Below are 21,042 nucleotides of genomic sequence, written 5' to 3' on the forward strand. Positions count from 1 at the left end.
GGGGATCTGGTGTGGCTATCGTCTATAAATTTGCGCCTTAAGGTCCCGTCCAAGGAGTGTGCTCCCCGGTTTATAGGGCCGTACAAGGTCATTGAAGTCCTCAATCCTGTCTCCTTCCGACTGGAGTTGCCCCCATCTTTTCGAGTACACGACGTGTTCCATGCCTCCCTCCTTAAACGCTTCTCCCCGTCCTTGGCTCCCTCGAGGAATCATCCGGTCCATGTTCTCACCCCTGAGGGGGCAGAATTCTAGGTGGACAAGATTGTGGATGGTCCAAGGCTCCCTCCAGTGCCTGGTCCATTGGAGAGGATACGGGCCTGAGGAGAGGACTTGGGTACCCGCTCGGGATGTTCACGCTGGGATATTGGTCAGGAGGTTTCACCTTCGTTTCCCCAGTAAACCAGGTCCACTTAGAAAGGGTCCGGTGGCCTCTCATAAAAGGGGGGGGGGTACTGTAAATGATCTGCCAAGCACAGCTTCAGGGTTAATGCCCATAGATAATCAGTCTGCACCTGCTTCTATGTCTGTGAGACTGACTCCATCTTCCACCACTCAGGGTGGCAGGCTTGGGAGTGGGATCACAGCCTGGCCAGACGGAGCTAGCTCCTGCCCTCTGTCTATTTATACCTGCCTTTCCTGTTCCTCCTTTGCTTGTGATTCTTCTCGGTTTGTTTCCTGGCCCTTTTGTCTCCTGGTTTGACTCGGCTTGTTTACTACTCTTGTTGCTCACAGTGTTGCCGTGGGCAACTGCCCCTTTCCCCCCTAGCTCTGTGTACCCTTGTCTGTTTGTCTGTCGTGCACTTATTGAGCGTAGGGACCGTCGCCCAGTTGTACCCCGTCGCCTAGGGCGGGTCGTTGGACGTAGGCAGGGACTGAGTGGTGGGTAGATTAGGGCTCACTTGTCTGTCTCCCCACCCCCGTCATTACAACTAGCCATCAACCAATGCTGTAAGCACATAACTTACTAGTAGAGCAGTGATGTTCTATCACCGACTTTCTGTTTCAGCACCACTTCTGCTGGACAGCTCCACCGTGCTGGATAGCTTTTATTCACAGAATGCTGATGCCTTATAGGCGTCTCCCTAGTTCAACACTACTATGCTGGACAGCACCACTTTTCTGTGACATCACTTATTTTCACCTGTTGGCAACCGGATATAAACCTCGTTCTGACATTTAGTTGTTAGCATTAAAGCCATGAGGAAGGACGTGGTATACGTCTGAAACGCGTAGGCACCTTACCTACATTTTCACCCTTGCATTCGGGAATAATATTGTTTTAACTATCCAAATAAAATTGGAACTATGTTCTGTTTTAAACTTGACTGCGCTGGACCATCGACTTTTGTCCCCTTTTTTCCAGACCCATATATACCCAGTACAGATATTGTTGTAGATTTCACGTGCAGCCCTATGTAACACCTCTGATAACACAGTGATAGCTCTCTGAGTACAGATAATGCAGTAGATGTTACCTGTAGTCCTATGTAACACCACAGATAACACAGTAATAACGGAGTACAGATAATGTAGTAGTGTTACCTGCAGTCCTATGTAACACCACAGATAACACAGTGATAACTCTCTGAGTACAGATAATGCAGTAGATGTTACCTGCAGTCCTATGTAACACCACAGATAACACAGTGATAACTCTCTGAGTACAGATAATGTAGTAGATGTAAGAGACAAACACATGCAGAGACACAGAGACACACACACACACACACACACACACACTGTAACATAGACACATACAAACACAGAGACACATACTGTATACACACTACACACACATATGCACACAGACACTCACCATGTATCCTTGCTGACAGGATCACAAGTTTATTTCAGGACAGGAGCTTCCTCCTCTGCTTCTCGGCTGTTATTTACTCCGTGTGTGTAACAGCAGAGCACAGAGTTGAGGCAGAGCCCAGTGGCACCCCCTACATGCTGGGAGGGTGCAGCAAGGGAGTGGACCAGTCCAGTCCCCTGACCTGAGTCATCTGACCTCATGTCACTGACGTGAGGTCAAGTGACAGGTAGGGTGTTTGACTGGTCCACTCCCTGGCCGTCACAGACCTCAGTCAGAACGACGCTGCGTGATTTCCTGGCTCTTCCTAAAGCTGCTGCAGGTGTCCGACATACAGGGCGCCTATAAGCAGCGATCAGCTGCTCTGCGGCGCCCCCCCCTTCCATACAACTTATTTGCGCCCGGGGCACATGCCTCACCTGTCCCCCCTAGCTACGCCCCTGCACATAGGATACCTGCTGCACAAACCACTCACACATTGGATACATGCTGTACATGCCACTCACCCATAGGATACATGCAGTACACGCCACTCACCCATAGGAAACATGCTATACACGCCACTCACACATAGGACACATGCTGTACACGCCACTCACACATAGGGTACATGCTGTACACGCCACTCACCCATAGGATACATGCTGTACACGTCACTCACACATAAGATACCTGCTGCACACGCCACTCACACATATGACACATGCTGTACACGCCACTCACACATAGGACACATGCTGTACACGCCACTCACACATAGGATACATGCTCTACACGCCACTCACACATAGGACACATGCTGTACACGCCACTCACACATAGGATACATGCTGTACAGGCCACTCAAACATAGAATACATGCTGTACACGCCACTCACACATAGGATAAATGCTGTACACGCCACTCACACATAGTGCACATGCTGTACATGCCACTCACACCACACGCCACTCACACATAGGATAAATGCTGTACACACCACTTACATATAGGACACATGCTGTACACGCCACTCACACAGGATACATGCTGCACACGCCACTCACACATAGGATACATGCTGCACACACCACTCACACATAGGATACATGCTGTACACACCAACACCACTCACACATAGGATACATTCTGTACACACCACTCACACATAGGATACATGCTGTACACACCACTCACACATAGGATACATGCTGTACACACCACTCACACATAGGATACATGATGTACACGCCACTCACACATAGTACACATGCTGTACACGCCACTCACACATAGGATACATGCTGTACATGCCACTCACACATAGGATACACACTGCACACGCCACTCACACATAGGACACATGCTGTACAGGCCACTCACACATAGGATACGTGCTGCACACGCCTCTCACACATAGGATACATGCTGTACACACTACTCACACATAGGATACATGCTGCACACACCACTCACACATAGGATACATGCTGTACACGTCACTCACACATAAGATACCTGCTGCCCACGCCACTCACACATAGGATACACGCTGTACACGCCACTCACACATAAGATACCTGCTGCCCACGCCACTCACACATAGGATACACGCTGTACACGCTACTCACACAAAGGACACATGCTGTACTGGCCACTCACACATAGGATACATGCTGTACACGTCACTCACACATAAGATACCTGCTGCCCACGCCACTCACACATAGGATACACGCTGTACACGCTACTCACACAAAGGACACATGCTGTACAGGCCACTCACACATAGGATACACGCTGTACACGCTACTCACAAAAAGGACACATGCTGTACAGGCCACTCACACATAGGATACATGCTGTACACGTCACTCACACATAAGATACCTGCTGCCCACGCCACTCACACATAGGATACACGCTGTACACGCTACTCACACAAAGGACACATGCTGTACAGGCCACTCACACATAGGATACATGCTGTACATGCCACTCACACATAGGATACGTGCTGTACACGCCACTCACACATAGGATACATGCTGTACAGGCCACTCACACATAGGATACATGCTGCACACGCCACTCACACATACGATACATGCTGCACACAAAACTCACACATAGGATACACGCAGCACACGCCACTCACACATAGGATACTTGCTGCATGCGCCACTCACACATAGAATACATGCTGTACACGCCACTCACACATAGGATACATGCTGCACACGCCACTCACACATAGGATACATGCTGCACATGCCACTCACGCATAGGATACATGCTGTACACGCCACTCACACATAGGATATATGCTGTACACGCTACTCACACAAAGGACACATGCTGTACAGGCCACTCACACATAGGATACATGATGTACATGCCACTCACACATAGGATACATGCTGTACATGCCACTCACACATAGGATACATGCTGCACATGCCACTCACACATAGGATACATGCAGCACACGAAACTCACACATAGGATACACGCAGCACACGCCACTCACACATAGGATACATGCTGCATGCGCCACTCACACATATAATACATGCTGTACACGCCACTCACACATAGGATACATGCTGCACACGCCACTCACACATAGGATACATGCTGCACATGCCACTCACACATAGGATACATGCTGCACGCGCCACTCACACATAGGATACATGCTGTACACGCCACTCACACATAGGATACATGCTGTACACGCCACTCACACATAGGATACATGCTGTACACGCCACTCACACATAGGATACATGCTGCACACACCACTCACACATAGGATACATGCTGTGAATAGAAGTGTATGACGCTGACAAATCAGCATACACTTCTCATCGTTCCCACCCAGCTTCTTTCACTGCAGAAATACAGCGTGACATCACCCACAGGTCCTTCAACCTTGTCATCGGACAAAGAAGATACATCGGCTCCAGGCGTCCAAAAGGTTAATATGCTCGTCTCTAGGGAGTTTGCTATGCTTACCTGCACATGGTGATGCTGCTGCAAATTCAACTGTACTCTGACACCTGGAGCGGATGTGTCTTCTCTCTTCCGACGCCAAGGTCCTTCAACCTTGGCGTCGGAAGAGAGAAGACACATCAGCACCAGGCGTCAGGGAGTACAGTGCAGGGTATGTGCAGGTAAGCATAGCAAACTCCCTAGAGGCGAGCATATTAACCTTTTGGACGCCTGGAGCCGATGTATCTTCTTTGTCCGACGACAAGGTTGAAGGACCTGTGGGTAACGTCACGCTGTATTTCTGCAGTGAAAGAAGCTGGGTGGGAACGATGAGAAGTGTATGATGCTGATTTGTCAGCGTCATACACTTCTATTCACAACGCCCAGTTGGTAAATCAAGTAAACACGCCCAGTTGGTAAAAACACAATACACACCCAGTTGGAAATACGAGAAAACACGCCCAGTTGTCCATTTAAATGCTCATTTGCATAAATATAAAATTGCTCATAACTTGGGCAAAAATTATTGTTTTTTTTTAAAAAAAACAACGTTACTGTTTTCTACATTGCAGCGCTGATCACATGCATAGGGATTTGATAATCTGGTGACAGAGCCTATTTAAGTTGTGAAGTGGCTTTGAGGGCCTTATATATTAGAAACCCCCAAAAAGTCACCCCATTTTAAAAACTTCACCCCTCAAAGTATTCAAAACAGCATTTAGAAAATGTCTTAACCCCTTAGTGACCAACAATACGCCTTTTTACGTTTGTCACTAAGGGGCCTTAGGCTAGGCTGACACCTTTTCACGTGAGCCTAGCCTAAGTCCTGCACGGGTCTCCCGTGCAGGCTGGAGCCGGGGATCAGCTGTCTGATGACAGCTGAGCTCCTGCTCCAACACCCGCGATCGAAGTTTACTTCGATCGCGGCCGTTTAACCCGTTAAATGCCGCCGTCAATAGCGACCGCGGCATCTAACTTTGTTTACAGAGGGAGTGAGCTCCCCGTCACCCATCGGCGGCCCGCAAATGCTATAACGGGTCTCCGATGGGGTGTCATGGCAGCCGGGGGCTTGATAAAAGCTCCCAGGTCTGCCCTGGTCACATGCCTGTTAGGACGTGCCTCCGGCACGTCCTAACAGATTGCCTGTCAGATTTACACTGACAGGCAATAATGCTCTGGTATACGAAGTATACCAAAGCATTATAGCAGCGATCTGAAGATCGCACAGTAAAGTCCCCTAGTGGGACTAATAAAAGAAGTAATCAATGTGAAATAAAGATTATTAATAAAAAGTACAGTAAAAAAATAAATAAAACCATTTTTTTCCATAAAAAGTGGTTTTATTTAGTAAAAGTGTAAAAAAATAATAACAGTACACATATATGGTATCACCGCGACCGTAATGACTCCATTAATAAAGTTAATATGTAATTTAAACCGCAAAGTGAACACCGTAAAAAAAAAATGCAAAAAACAATGGCGAAATTGCAATTTTTTTCCATTGCCCCCCAAAAAAGTCATTATAAAAATGAATCAATAAGTCCCATGCACCCCAAAACAGAACCAATCAAAACTACGTCTCGTCCCGCAGAAAACAAGCCCAAACAATCAATACATTGATGAGAAAATTAAAAAGTTATGGCCCTTGGAAAGCGACGATGCAAAACAAATAATTTTAGTTCAAAAGTGTTTTTATTGTGCAAAAGTCGTAAAACTTAAGAAACCTCTACATATGTGGTATCGGTGTAATCGTACCGACCCATAGAATAAAGGTAACATGTTATTTACGTCGCACAGTGAACGGCGTCAATTTAAAAACGCATAGAACAATGGCGGAATTTCAGGTTTTTTTTATAAACCCCCCAAAAAAAGTTAATAAAAGTTAATAAAAAAATTATATGTACCCAAAAAGGGTGCTATTAAAAAGTACAACTAATCCCGCAAAAAACAAGTCCTCATACAGCTATGTAGACGAAAAAATAAAAAAGTTATAGCTCTTTGAATGCGACTATGGAAAAACAAATAAAATAGCTTGGTCATTAGGGCTTAAAATGGGCTGGTCACTAAGGGGTTAACCCTTTAGACATTTCACAGGAATTAAAGCAAAGTAGAGGTGAAATTTACAAATTACATATTTTTTAAAATACATTTTAATACAATTTTTTTTATCAGAGAAATGCAACTCAATATTTATTGCCCAGGTTCTGCAGTTTTTGGAAATATCCCACATGTGGCCGTAGCGTGCTACTGGAATGAAGCACTGGCCTCAGAAGCAAAGGACCACCTAGAGGATGTTGGGGGCCTTACTTTTATTAGAATATATTTTAGGCACCATGTCAGGTTTGAAGGGCTCTTGAGGTGCCAAAACAATGAAAATCCCCCAAAAGTGACCCCATTTGGGAAACTACACACCTCAAGGAAATTATCTAGGGGTATAGTGAGCATTTTGACCGCACAGGTTTTTTACAGAAATTATTGGAATTAGGCCGTGAAAATTAAAATCTAAATTTTTTCAAAGAAAATGTAGGTTTCCACAAGGACTAAAGGACAAAAACCACTGCAAAATTTGTAAAGCAATTTCTCCCGAGTAAAACAATACCCCACATGTGGTAATAATTGGCTGTATTGAGACACGGCAGGGCTTAGAAGGGATGGAACGCCATTTGGCTTTTGGAGCTCAAATTTAGCAGGAATAGTTTGCAGAGGCCATGTCACAATTACAAAGCCCCTGAGGGGATAAAACAGTGGAAACCCCCCTCCCCCACAAGTGACCCCATTTTGGAGACTACACCCATTGAGGAAATTATCTAGGGGTATAATGAGCGTTTGGACCCCACAGGTCTTTGCTGAAATTATTGGAACTAGGCCCTGAAAATAAAAATCTATATTTTTTCAAAGAAAATGTAGGTTTAGCTAATTTTTTCTAATTTCTGCAAGGACTGAAGGAGAAAAAGCACTGCAAAATTTGTAAAGCAATTTCTCCCGAGTAAAACAATACCCCACATGTGGTAATAAGTGGCTGTTTAGACACACGGCAGGGCTTAGAAGGGAAAGAGCGCTATTTGGCTTTTGGAGATCACATTTAGCAGGAATGGTTTGCAGAGGCCATGTCACATTTGCAAAGCTCCTGAGGGGACAAAACAATGAAAACGCCCAAAAGAAACTACACCTCTTGAGGAATTCATCTAGGGGTGTAGTAAGCATTTTGACCCCACAGATGTTTCATAGAATTTATTAGAATTGGGCAGTGAAAATAAAAACAATCCTTTTTCTTCAATAAGACGTAGCTTTAGCGCAAAATTTTTCATTTTCCCAACAAATAAAGGAAAAAAAGAACACAACATTTGTAAAGAAATTTCTCCCGAGCACGGCAATACCCCATATGTGGTCATAAACTGCAGTTTGGGCATACGGCAGGGCTCAGAAGGGAAGGAGCGCCATTTGGAGTGCAAATGTTGCTGGATTGGTTTCTGGGCGCCTATGGGCCCAAAACAGTGGAAACCCCCCGGAAGTGACTCAATTTTGGAAACTACACCCCTCAATGCACCCTACATGGGGCCCTAATCTTTTTCCCTGACATTCGACCAGGCTCAGGAGTGAAAGTGTACCATGTAAAATTGAGGCCTAATTTGTCGATTTACAAAGTATTGGTCACAACTGCAGAGGCTCAGATGTGGAATAATAAAAAGAAACCCCTGAGAAATGACCCCATTTGGAAACTACACCCCTCAAGGCATTTATTAAGGGGCAAATACACCCCAAAAATTGTTAAAAGGGTGTCCCGGGTATGAAGATGCCATATATGTGGAAGTAAACTGCTGTTTGGGCACATTGTAGGGTTCAGAGCGGAGGGAGCGCCATTTGGCTTTTTGAGAGCGGATTTTGTTTGGTAGTAGATTTGTTTGATTATTGCTGGTGTTTCCATTTATAATGTGGGGCATATGTAAGTTTGGCAGAGTACATCAGGGACATAGTCAGGTGGCATAATAATGGGGTAAAAAAGCAATAAAATGATCCATAGATGTGTGTTACGCTGTGAAGCAATCCTTTCTGCACAGGCCGGTGTCACACTGATATATGGCGTCCTTTCTTATCCCCTTTTTGGTCCACACTCCGCACCTTTGCAGTTTGGGGAATTTTGCTGGGAAAGTGTTGTCCTGGTATAATACGGGCACCCTCGCTTCCAGCAGATATGTTTGGGCCCTGCCCTTCCTGGTTCCCTAATTTTAGGTCCTTGGTAAATCGCCTCTTGAAACAGAAGAAATGTTCCCCTCGGGCCGGCACAACTGCATATTTTTTCTTTCCTGACTTATTGGAGCCTTAACTAATTTTATTTTTTCATAGACGTAGTGGTATGAGGGCTGTTTTTTTGCTGGACGAGCTGTAGTTATTATTGGTACCATTTTGAGGTACATGTGACTTTTTGATCACATTTTATCCTATTTTTTGGGAGGCCAGGTAAACAAAAAAATACAATTCTGGCATAGTTTTTTTTTAGGTTTTTTTTATACAGCGTTCACCAAGCATTATAAATTACATGTTAACTTTATTCTGCGGGTCCGTACGATTCTGGCGATACCTAATTTCTAGCGCTTTTTTATGTTTTACATTTTTTTGCACAATAAAATTACTTTTGTAAAAAGAATGTATTTTTTGTGTCGCCAAGTTGTGAGAACCATAACTTTTTTACTTTTTTGTCGACGGAGCTGTATGAGGGCTTGTATTTTGCGAGACGAGCTATAGTTTTTATAGGTACCATTTTTGGATACGTGCGACTTTTGATCACTTTTTATTCCAATATATGTAGGTCAAAGTGACCAAAAAACAGAAACTCTGGTACGTTTTTTTTTTACGTTGTTCACCGTGTGCAATAAATAATATTATATTTTGATACCTCAGGTCGTTACAGTCCCGGCGATACCAAATACGTATGGTTTATTATTATTTTTCAATAATAAAGGACTTGATAAGTGAAAAAGGGCGATTGTGTTTTATTTTATTACTTGAAACTTTTATTGTTTTCAAACTTTTATTTTTTTCACTTTTTTTTGACACTTTTTTTATACTTTTTTTTACACTTTTTCTCAAGTCCCACTAGGGGACTTGACGGTCCAACTGTCAGCTTTAGTTTTTTTCTAATACATTGCACTACCTACGTAGTGAAATGTATTAGATCTGTCAGTTATTCACTGACAGCAAGCCGATTAGGCTTCGCCTCCCGGCGGGGCCTAATCAGCTTCCGTAATGGCAGAGCAGGAGGTCATTGTGTCTCCTGTTGCCATAGCAGCAGTCGCAAGTCCTGATTGCCTGCCAGGGCTGGCGATCTGCTAGCAACCGCTAAGATGCAGCAATCGCTTTCGATTGCTGCATCAAAGGGGTTAATGGCAGGGATCGGATCCTACCATTTCATGTGGATGTCAGCTGTAATATACAGCTGACCTCCACCGCTGATGACGCTGGATCAGCTCCTGAGTTGGCGCCATCTTTCCGGCGGCTACGGAAGCCGATCAGGCTCCGCCGCTGTACGTATCTTGACCGGCTTCCGTGCTAGGCAGACTGGGAGGCCAGTATTAGGCCTCCGGTTGCTATTGCAGCCACCGGAACCCCGGCAATTTCATTGCTGTGGTTCCAATGAGCTGCAAACAGGTTAAATGTAGCGATCACGTTTGAACGCTGCATTGAAGGGGTTAATGGCGGGGATCGAAGCTAATTTTGGTCCCCGCCATTACAGCCGGATGTCAGATACAGCTGAGATCCGGCGATGATGGCACCGACTCAGCTTTTGAGCCGGTGCCAATTATTTGGCGTAAGTATATGACATTTTGCGGGAAGCACTGGCTTTCCATGTCGTATACTTACGACAAATGTCGGGAAGGGGTTAAGCTTTCTATGCATTTAAACGTCTTTTCTCCTATCCATATGGGACTGTTAATCAGTGGATACAACAACTGGGGTAATACTATCATTTTAATTACGGCTATTCGATCTGCCATAGAAAGGGGTAACCTATTCCATATCTTAATTTTTGGGTGAGAATTTTGTAGCGGGTGTCGATCCACGTAGGGTAGTCTCTTCAATCAACCCATCGGGTTGACCACCAGATCATGGGTGCAGGGGATTTAACAGGTGAGTAATGGCTGTTTTTTTCATTTCAAAACATTCCATGCAACTAGTTTAATTTCTCGGACATTCCTTTTAAGGAAATATTTATCGGGGCACAATGCACCATTTCTGGGCGCTGTATCCAATGTTTATCTGGACAGTCGCCTGGTTATATCTCTGGACTTTGTATGCACTATTTACCTGGATGCTGGGTAATAATTATGTGAGTTAGAAACAGGAGGACCTGCAATCTCATCAACATTGTCCTCTCCTCATAAAATGTTCTTCTTGAGACATCTTATGGATTACTCTGAAAATATGCCGTAGATGCCAATCAAGGTCCAAAGGTTGACATACTCAATGGCCTCCAGGATCTGAATTTTACCTTTTTCTTTCACTAACCCATTTCTCTAGGAGTCATATATAAAGGTTGGGTCTATGGAGCCCAGATGAGCTACATTAGCAACTTTGAAAGAGCAGCCTCAGAGACATTCAGCTCCAGGATGGTCTGTGCCAGATAAGTAGTGGTTCAGAACGCACTGGACGATGTAGGTGCACGAATAGGGTCCCAACCCAATCGTAGTCAAAATAAGTATTTGGCACACAAAGCTGAAGTTTAAAGAAGAAATCTTGATTTTTTTCAAGTGGTTGTAGATGCCAGAGCCTTAGTGCGACGCTTCGGTCATTACATGACCTTCATCAGGCACTGTGCCGTTCTGGTTGCTGGTACATCCAGTAGTTGGCGCTTCGTTCCGAATGGCGGCTGACCGCTGTAGTTGGCGCACTTGAGATTTATTAAAACTTTGGCTTTGAGTGCCGAATACTTATTTTGGTCTGTGTCAGATGTTAGGGATGAAGTCTACAACTGGCCAGACCACCTATCTTTCCTTCGCTCTGGAAATATAGGACAGTCCACGAGGCAGCACATCATGTCTGATCAATTCCCCTACTACTCTGTACACTAACTAACATCTTCAAAAGAGAAGAGGAAGGTGCAGATGTGACGTTCAGGTTAGGTATTTGCAGTATTGAAGTTGTATTGTGCTCCCCTTGGAGCGCTGTGCAAAGGCAAAACTCCTTTATTGGAATGATGTGTAGATGGTTGGTACTCTATTTGGGTGCGCAGGCTTAGTTTGTTGTGTGCTCACTTGGCTAGGTCGGCATTAATGAGTGAAATGTATACAGTACCTTAGGAAAATACAGTGTGAGACAAAGATGATAACAGGAGCGCTCCCTAGAGTAATACCTTGAAAAAAAATGTCAATTAGTCTTCTCACCTTTTAAACCTCTTTGTTGATAAGAACATCGACTGGATACAGTTGTCTCTCTTTTTGTAGCTTCTTGTTCTTCTGACACGGAGTACAGTATGTCTCAGGCTGGGGGATTTCTTTGCTGGACTTCAATGAATCAGTGACCATGTCCACAATTGATTACACAGGTATAATATAGATTTTATGAAAGTTCTTTGGAATTAAAACAAATTATTTTTATGTATTTGTCTATCCATTTTTATTAGAAATACAATAAATACATTGAGGTATGTTTTTATTGACATGTGTTGCTATCAGCCAGACAGGAAAAAAATATGGATGGCCTTGGGAATCTGTAGAGGCAGCTGTTCTACAGGAAAGGGAGTGCAGAGACCCTACCAAACAGGACGAGGGGAGGAAGTCCATTGCCGGGCATCTGAAGAGACTTGCCATTAAACACCCAAAACCATTGTACTTCACCGCAGCCCTGCGAATCATGGACAAGGCTTCATTTTCAAAGACTTCTGGACAGTTGTCTTTTAATTGGATGGATCTTAAAAACCCCTTCTGGACAGTGGGGGATGGGAAGGAGGAGGTGTGGACGGATGACGTTCCGGCATTCTTAGATGGACATTAGTGGTTCATATCTGCTGCCTCTTTAGCTTTCAGACCTTGATCTGGCACATCCCTTTCCATGGCTGACGTTCTCGACACCAGGGCTTCGTCCTGCTGATGTTGTACGGTACATTCCCTTCAGTTCTGAAACAAGAATAAATAAAATGTCCTAGTGAAGAGTTGCTCTCTTGAAGATATTCCCCGTGACCCACACCAAGACCCTTTATCTGCCAGGTAGGTAGATAGTGCTCTCTATGTTCTACTAAGATACAAAATTCACAAGTAAATCTGCTCAACTAAGATGCGGTTAACACAAAGGTTTCAAAACGGGGACAGATAGGGCGCCAAGCGATGGTAGAATTTTATTTAAATACGCGTTTCTGGCACGACTTGTCCCTTTAACTGATCTTAACCTGACGAAGGGACCAGTCAAGTTTAGTCCCGGACCAGTCCGGTCCAGAAATACAGTCAAAATAAAATGGGTTTTACTTTACTGTCCACGTGTGAAGTATTTGTGTTACCCGCCGCTTACCAATTTTTAAAGGGGAACTCCAAGAAAAATTTGTCATGCAATCAAAGGCGCAGTGCCCACCCAAACTACATCGCAGGATTTTATTAAAAAAATTGGCTGTTATCTATTGGATTACTCCAATATGTAAAGGCCAATATCACTAACAGCTCCTGGCTCAGCCAGCAGAGGTGGGGTCCGGAGCCGAATGGGACCCAGAGCTGCTGAAGGAGCGGGAAGTACATAAAGGGGATTTGTCCGGGGGTCTGAATACATTTTAGGGTTTGGTATTATAGGGGTTTTCCAGGCTTTATAAAAATTGTAATTCAAACTGAAAATTGCACCATTTAGCAAATACCCACCTTCTAATTCTCTGCGGCTCCAGTGCCGGCGGTTCACAATCCCCTGCCGGCCTGTTTACATAGGCTGGACCAGTGATGTCCCGTATCGGCACATGATAGAACTAGTCAATCACTGGCCACAGTGGTCACGTGCCATACTTACTTAGATCACTTCTGCAGGCGATACCCTCCCTCTATACTGTCCTTACTGCAATGTTTTTATAGTGAGGACAGAATACAGGGAATATCTGGTACACAAAGTGTATTCTCACTAACCCTGCCCTATGACAAGCCATGCCCAATGAACCACGTTCTGTCAAAGGTACGCCCTGTCAAGTCCTGTCTCAATCCATCTGAAACCGAAGTGTCCCTAGAAAGAAATTCCAAATATTGTCAACTATGCTCTATTAGGGTATAGTATGAAGAATCAGTGCAGTAGGGTCTATATACTACTATATACACAAAGCTGCCATGTGCTGAACATTGCAAAACACACTTTTCATAAAAGAGCGTTAATTCCAGTCCTGCAGTCACCCTGATGACCTTATACTGTGCCAGTACTTGAGGTAGGTGTGCCCCTTTATATATTACTTGCAGCCAGAATTGGCACCGGGATTATCAGCTCATTGACAAATTCTTGAGGTCACATTTGTGTCTTGATGTCACCAGTCTGAACCAATCCTACACCACTTGCTCTTTATAGAATTTTCAGAAAAAAAAATACCCCTAGCAATAAATACTGCATGTAAATAATATTCTCATTACAGTACAACAACAAATAAATGGAAAAAGAGCCATATCCCTATTAGGTCCCGCGGACATCATAGAGTTGGTCCTTGACTTCCAGTCCTGCAGTCACCATGAAGACTTTGTGCTGTCAGTGCAGGCAGAATAAAGCTGACATGGTGACAATGTAATGTTTTATATGTACTACTACTCCCTGTACTGACTGATAGTAGAGAGAATGGACTAAGCTGAAGGATTCCCGACTCTAATCAATTTTTTAAATAGGGAATATGCCCTGAATACTAACCCCAAATTTATATTACATTTATAGTAGGACAGATTTACTATTCAAATTGAGCCAGAATTATGGCGTACATGTTGTGCGCCATATTTATTAATTGTTTTAGACACATTTTGCGGCGTGCTTGACAAGGGGCGTGGCCTAGAATAAAGGGGCGTGTCTTAAACTAAGCCAACCAAGAGGTGGTATAAGGAAGAGAAAAGTGTCTAACATGTCTAGCAAAATCTATCATACATCGTGCACCACTGTGATAAATTTGGCGCAATTTCTGACTTCCTTGTATCAGTTTACACTGTGTAAAACTCAGATAGTTTTAGGCCCCATGCACACTAACTTATTTTTGCGGCCGCAATTCACCCGCAAATCTGCAGGTGAATTGCGGCCCCATTCATTTCAATGGGCCCATGCACACGACCTTGGTTTCCACGGTCCATGCATTGCCCAGGAACCTGGACCGCAAAAACAACGGACATGTCTTATTACGGTCGTGTTTTGCGGTACAGGCTCATAGAAAATAATGCACGCGGTCATATGCACGGCCCGCGATTTGAGGGCGGCCGCGGGTGACACACTTTTCTCCTTATACCTGAGAAGTAACAAAAATAACATCAGAAACGAAAAAAACACAATTCCAAGTATTTCTCCCCATTTCTAAAAATAACATTTCCTGCAGGTGAATAATGGAAAATATAAAGATATAAATATATTCAGGCCTATGTGTCTGTCCAGGGGGTCAGTGAGGGTCCTGCCTGTTATATGTGGGGAGGTCGTGCTGCACAATAACGGAGGGGAAAATGTCTGTACATCAATATATATTTGTCTCTAGGAGCCCCTACAAAGTCTCAGTGAGGGCCCTGTCTGTTATACGTGGGGAGCTTGTATACAGCGTTAGTAACAGGCATGTCACTCCAGTATAGATATTTTGGGTGCCGGTTCTTCGACCTCACTGTCCATAGTTTAAACACCTTAAGAAAATGGATCACCACCAAGAAGTTTTATTTAAAGGGGTACTCCCATCTTACTATTTCTCTGGGACTCACACCTATGTGGAAAACGGAGGTCTCTCCCTGACCCTGTCCTGCTTTGTTCCCACATCCCTGTCCCGTCTAATGGCTGCTGATTCCAGGTGGAGAATGACTTCGGAAAGGCCTCGCACGTCCCTCTCTCTATTCTGTTCTATGGAAGTTTCGGAAACAGCTGAGCGCTGTTGAACTATTTGTGTAACTCCCATAGTACAGAACGGAGAGAACTGCGTGCATGCGCATAGGTGGATATCACATAAACGTCTGAGATGGAGAAAACCCTCTAAAGAGATTATTTCATTAAAGGGGTTGTACATAATTAGAAAAATAGAGCTGCTGTCTTCCAAAAACAGTGCCACACCTGTCCACAGGTGATGTGCGATGTGTGGACAGCTTAGCCCTATACATTTCAATACAGAAAAGCTGCAATACCACACACAGCCTCTGGACAGAGGTGGCGCAGAGCTTCCATTTGGGTCATAGAGAGGGTCTCCAGCGTGATACCCCCCTCTATGATATCTAAATACCCTTATAGGGCATTTCAGGTGTAACCAGAAGTTAAGGTGATACAAAAAAATATTCCATACATGAGATTTCCTTAATGGAGATATTGTAACAATAATTACTGAAAATATGTAATTGACTTTTTCCTCCATTGTAGGAATAGAACCCGAGAAGCGACGTTTTGGACTACGGAACAGTCGATCCTCCGGATGAAATGCTGTGTGGTTGGAGCGCAGTCCCAGGAGCGCTGGTGTTGATGTGCTGATCCATGTTCTTCTTATCTGGAGCTTGTATACAGAACACGCGATCCTTCTGGTCCGACCTACTAACATATATAAGCACAGCCTAAACACACACGTAATGATATATAATGACATAACATTAACATAACATTACTATGTATCAGCCCTGATACGTCAGTCTCATCATATTTCTGGGGTCCCCGCACACAGGATGTACGTTACCTCCTGTGATGATGTCACTTCCCTGTATTTCCTGTATGACATGGCTGCTCTTCCTCTTCCCGTTTCCCTTTCTGATGTATTTCCTCTTCCTGTGTGATAAGACGTGTGTTGTTGCCTCCTGCTGTGTATAACACGAGATGCAACATGTCTTATAAAACATGTCAATAATAATCGCAGAAAGCGAAAAACATTTTGTTCATTTCCATTCACATCAATGGTTATTTGTTTGCAGCCGTTTTTCTGAGCCATACTTGTCTGTTTTTAGAATCAACTACAGGGAGATTTGAGATGTGGTTTGAGAATTTCTTTCCTATGTAAACCCCACCGATAAGGACAGCTAAGAAGCCTCAGTTATCAGCGAGCGACCCCATCATTAGACTAAGCAGAGTGCCCCCATACAGTGCCAGCAGAGTATTGTCCCTTAAACAGTGCCAGTATACTGCCCCCTCATAAACAACACTACCAGCAGAGACTCCTCAATAAACCATATTGCCAGCAAAGTGCCTCCAATAATTAGTGCCAGCAGACTGCCCCCAATAACCACTACAAGCAGAGTTCCCCCTCACAAATAGTCCCAGCAGAGTGCCTTCCTTTATGCAGCTACATCATGTAAGATCTTCCCTAGTTTGGAAGTCTCCAGGACAATCTGGGAGAGAAGACAAGTGTGATGTAACCTGGTTGCAGTGTGTAAATGTAGCCTGAAACATCACGTGTAGCCCCTAAGTCTATGTTCACATGTTACATATTTATTGCAGATTTCCATGGTCAAATTGACACATAAAGTATGAATGTGAATAGGGTTCTAGAAAACTGCATAAACTTGCAGCAGTAACAATCTGCAGTAGATTGTAATGCAAAGGATGCACAGCCAAATATGCTGCAAAAGCCACATGTAATATATGGAGAAATATTAGGCCTAGTTCACACAGAGTTTTTTTGGAGCGATTTTTTAAGTGGAAAACGCATCGAAAACCGCACCAAAAAACGTCCGAAAACGAATCTTATTGATTTCAATGGGATGCAGAGGCGTTTTTCCCACGAGAAAAAAACACTCACAGGAAAAAGCAGCGTCAAGCCCTTTCTTCAAGCGTTTCCGTCTCTGACCTCCCATTGCCATCAATGGGAGGCAAAGAAAATGGTTTTCGCAGCATTTTTGCCTGCGGTGCTCAATGGCCGTGGTCGAAAAATGCGTAAAAAAAGCGGCAGAAGGAATTTTGAGGCAGATTTTTCCACCTGCAAAAAACTTGGTGTGTAAACAGGGACTTCGTGTCCACATGTGACCTACTCTATCCAATCACAGCTGTAATTCCAGCCAAGGCTGCCTAAGATTATGTTCACACCCCCCACTTCTCCTGCGGTTTGGCCGCTGCAGCCCGATGAGGAGGGATTATAACTAGAAATTGTGGATATAAAGAACATGCAGAGGTTTCTGTGTGACAGTCTAAGGGCATGACCAGACGTGGCAGAGTTCTGCATACACTGTCCGCATCAATGCCGCACATAATCTGCGTTGCAGATTCTGTCGCGGCTTTGCCTAAAATGGGCATTAAATTGATGCGGACTGGCCGTTGCGTATTGAGGGGGAAAGGGCTTCCCTTCTCTCTATCAGTGCCCTTTCCCTAGTAAAAGAAAAATAAATTCATACTTACCCGGCCGTTGTCTTGGTGACGCGTCCCTCTTTCGACATCCAGCCCGACCTCCCTGTATGACGCGGCAGTTCATGTGACCGCTGCAGCCTGTGATTGGCCTGTGATTGGCTGCAGCCGTCACTTGGACTGAAACGTAATCCCGGGAGGCCGGACTGGAGGAAGAAGCAGGGAGTTATGGGTAAGTAGGAACTTCTATTTTTTTTACAGGCTGATGTATATTGTGATCGGATGTCACTGTCCAGGGTGCTGAAACAGTTACTGCCAATCGTTTAACTCTTTCAGCACCCTGGACAGTGACTATTTACTGACATCGCCTATTAACGCTCCTGTAATTACGGGTGCACACACGTAATCACCCGTAATTACGGGAGCCCCATTGACTTCCTCAGTCTGGCTGTAGATCTAGAGATACATAGGTTTAGCCAGAATGAAGAACTATCATGTTAGTAAAACCAGTACGCTCCGCAGCACACATAACATCTGCGGACTTCATTGCGAAATTTTCACTCTCCATTGAAGTCAATGGAGAAATTCCGCAATGAGTCCGCAACAAGTCCGCTACACGTCCGCAACAGCCAGTGTATGCTGCGGACACCAAATTCCGCACCACAGCCTATGCTCCGCAGAATTGTCCGCAACGTGCAAACGAACCCAACTAAAAAGCTGTGGAAAGCAATGGAGAAACGTGTACGCTGCGGATTTCCGCTGCGGACTATCCGCAGCGGAATTGCAGAGCAATTCCGCCACGTCTGGTCATGCCCTAAGGCTCTGTTCACATCTGCATTGGGGTCCCGTTCTGACGTTCCCGTCAGAGGTTTCCGTCAGAACAGGACCCTGAGCAGACACAAACTGACACCGACGGAAACCAGGGGTTTCCGTTTCCATCACCATTGATTTCAGTAGTCGACTAAGCTATTGTTTCCGGCAAAACGAAGGGTCCGGAGCACAAAAGAGACAAACGGAAACCACGGGCACCGGCTCCGTCACCATTGAAATCAATGGTGATGGAAACGGAAACCCCTGGTTTTCGTCGGTGTCTGCTCAGGGTCCCGTTCTAACGGAAACCTCCGACGGAACGTCAGAACGGGACCCCAACGCAGATGTGAACAGAGCCTAATATGGATGAGAAAGGGGAGGTGGGACTACTCATTTATTATGCCCTGATACTGAACTGGTATTACTAGTATTATACCCTGTTCTATGAACTCTACCCGCTGGAGTACCCCAAAGATGCTTGTACCACTGATCGAGGTGCTATGTGTTTTGTAGTAAAATTAAATTGGTATTTGATTATTTTTTTTACAGTTAATATTTATTAAAAATTCTGTTTTAAAGTTTTTTGCCTGGCAGTGATAGTTTGATATTTGTCCAATACCTATTTAGTTCCATTTTTCATGGATATTATGAGGTGGGACTACTCACCTAACCAGTATGTTCCTGACGGGAGCTGCATGCGTCCATCTCATCAAGTCTCCGATCTCCTGGCAGCTCCACTTTGTACAGATCCTACAATGAAAATCTATGCAAAAAGTTTACACCAAAAAAACTGAACATTCTACTGCGGAACCAGGATTGTTGTTGTGTGGCAGGGCTGCACCTCGCCCTTCTGCTGCCGGAGGTAAACAGTGAAATAGCGCCACCACCTGCATCACCATAGAGTGGCCATGTGGGGTAGAGAAAAGATAGCAAAGAAAATATAGAAAACCTTTATGTTTATATGTAGTAGAAATCTATTTAATACAAGAGAATAATATTTATAAAAATCGTAATCACATGCTGCGTTAGGCCTCATTCCCACGACAGGGTTTCCCGGCCAGGTGCCGGCCGTTCATAAATCGGCCGGCACCCGGCTGCATTAGGAATAATAGACCCCTAATGGGGCTATTCACACGAACGACTTTAAAAATAGGACATGCTCTATCTTCGGCCGGGTACCCGGCCGCCCGGCTCCCATAGAAGTCTATGGGGCCGGGTAATACCCGGCCATCACCGGGATGTGTCCCGAGTGATGGCCGGGTTTTCCGGCGCTTGCGCTCTATCTCCTCCTCCTCACAGCGCAGAGTGCATGTGAGGAGGAGTTGATGCCATTCTGACGAATGGCATCGCTGTACACTGTGTTGCAGGGCCGGGGTGTACAGCAGGTGGAAGGGAGCGCTGCGCTGGCTCCCTTCCCCTGCTTGTTTTAAAAGCACCCTGGCCCGGCGACACCTTCGATGGCGCCGCTAGCAGCTGCTGCGGCTGCTACTACTGCAGCGACGCCACTATCGCAGAGCAGGGAGGTATCTCCCCGCTCTGCTATGTGCTAGCCGCACTTTAGCTCCTTGAAGGAGCGGAATCCCCGTGTTTTCGGGGATTCCGCTCCTGGACAGAGCGCTTGATGTCTCTGTCCATATCTGGGCAGTGACATCAGGGGAAACTCTTGAAGCGGAATCCCCGAACACATGGGGATTCCCCTTCAGGAGTTGCCGCTGATGTCACTGTCCAGATCTGCCCGGCCCGGATGCAAAACTTTATGCAAACCGGCCGGGCAGAAAGGCCGATTTTACCGGCCGGCACTCGGGCTCGGGCGCGACCCGGTCGTGTGAATCCCGCCTTAGGCCTCATTCACACGACAGGGTCCGAGTGTCGGCCGGGAAGATCGGCCGTTTTTGGCCGATTTTCCCGGCCGGTTTGCATCCGTTCCGATTCCGTTCCGGGCCGTGTTGCTGTTTTTACCGGCCGATTTGGACCCGATTTGCATCCGGTTTTTTCCCTGACCGTTTTTTAATCTGAT

General features: G+C 45.1%; 1 long non-coding RNA gene across 1 annotated transcript; it reads right to left on the bottom strand.

Moving 5' to 3' along the window:
• Positions 1-12,390: 12,390 nt before the first annotated feature.
• On the bottom strand, positions 12,391-20,090 carry LOC142661316 (uncharacterized). The gene is made up of 4 exons (XR_012850689.1): positions 19,692-20,090; positions 16,621-16,741; positions 16,279-16,481; positions 12,391-12,898 (listed from the first exon to the last, which is right to left on the bottom strand). It is a non-coding gene; the product is annotated as an uncharacterized LOC142661316 (long non-coding RNA).
• Between the last annotated feature and the right edge of the window lie 952 nt (positions 20,091-21,042).

This window comes from Rhinoderma darwinii, chromosome 9, assembly GCF_050947455.1.
Source record: "Rhinoderma darwinii isolate aRhiDar2 chromosome 9, aRhiDar2.hap1, whole genome shotgun sequence".
Taxonomy (NCBI): Eukaryota; Metazoa; Chordata; class Amphibia; order Anura; family Rhinodermatidae; genus Rhinoderma; species Rhinoderma darwinii.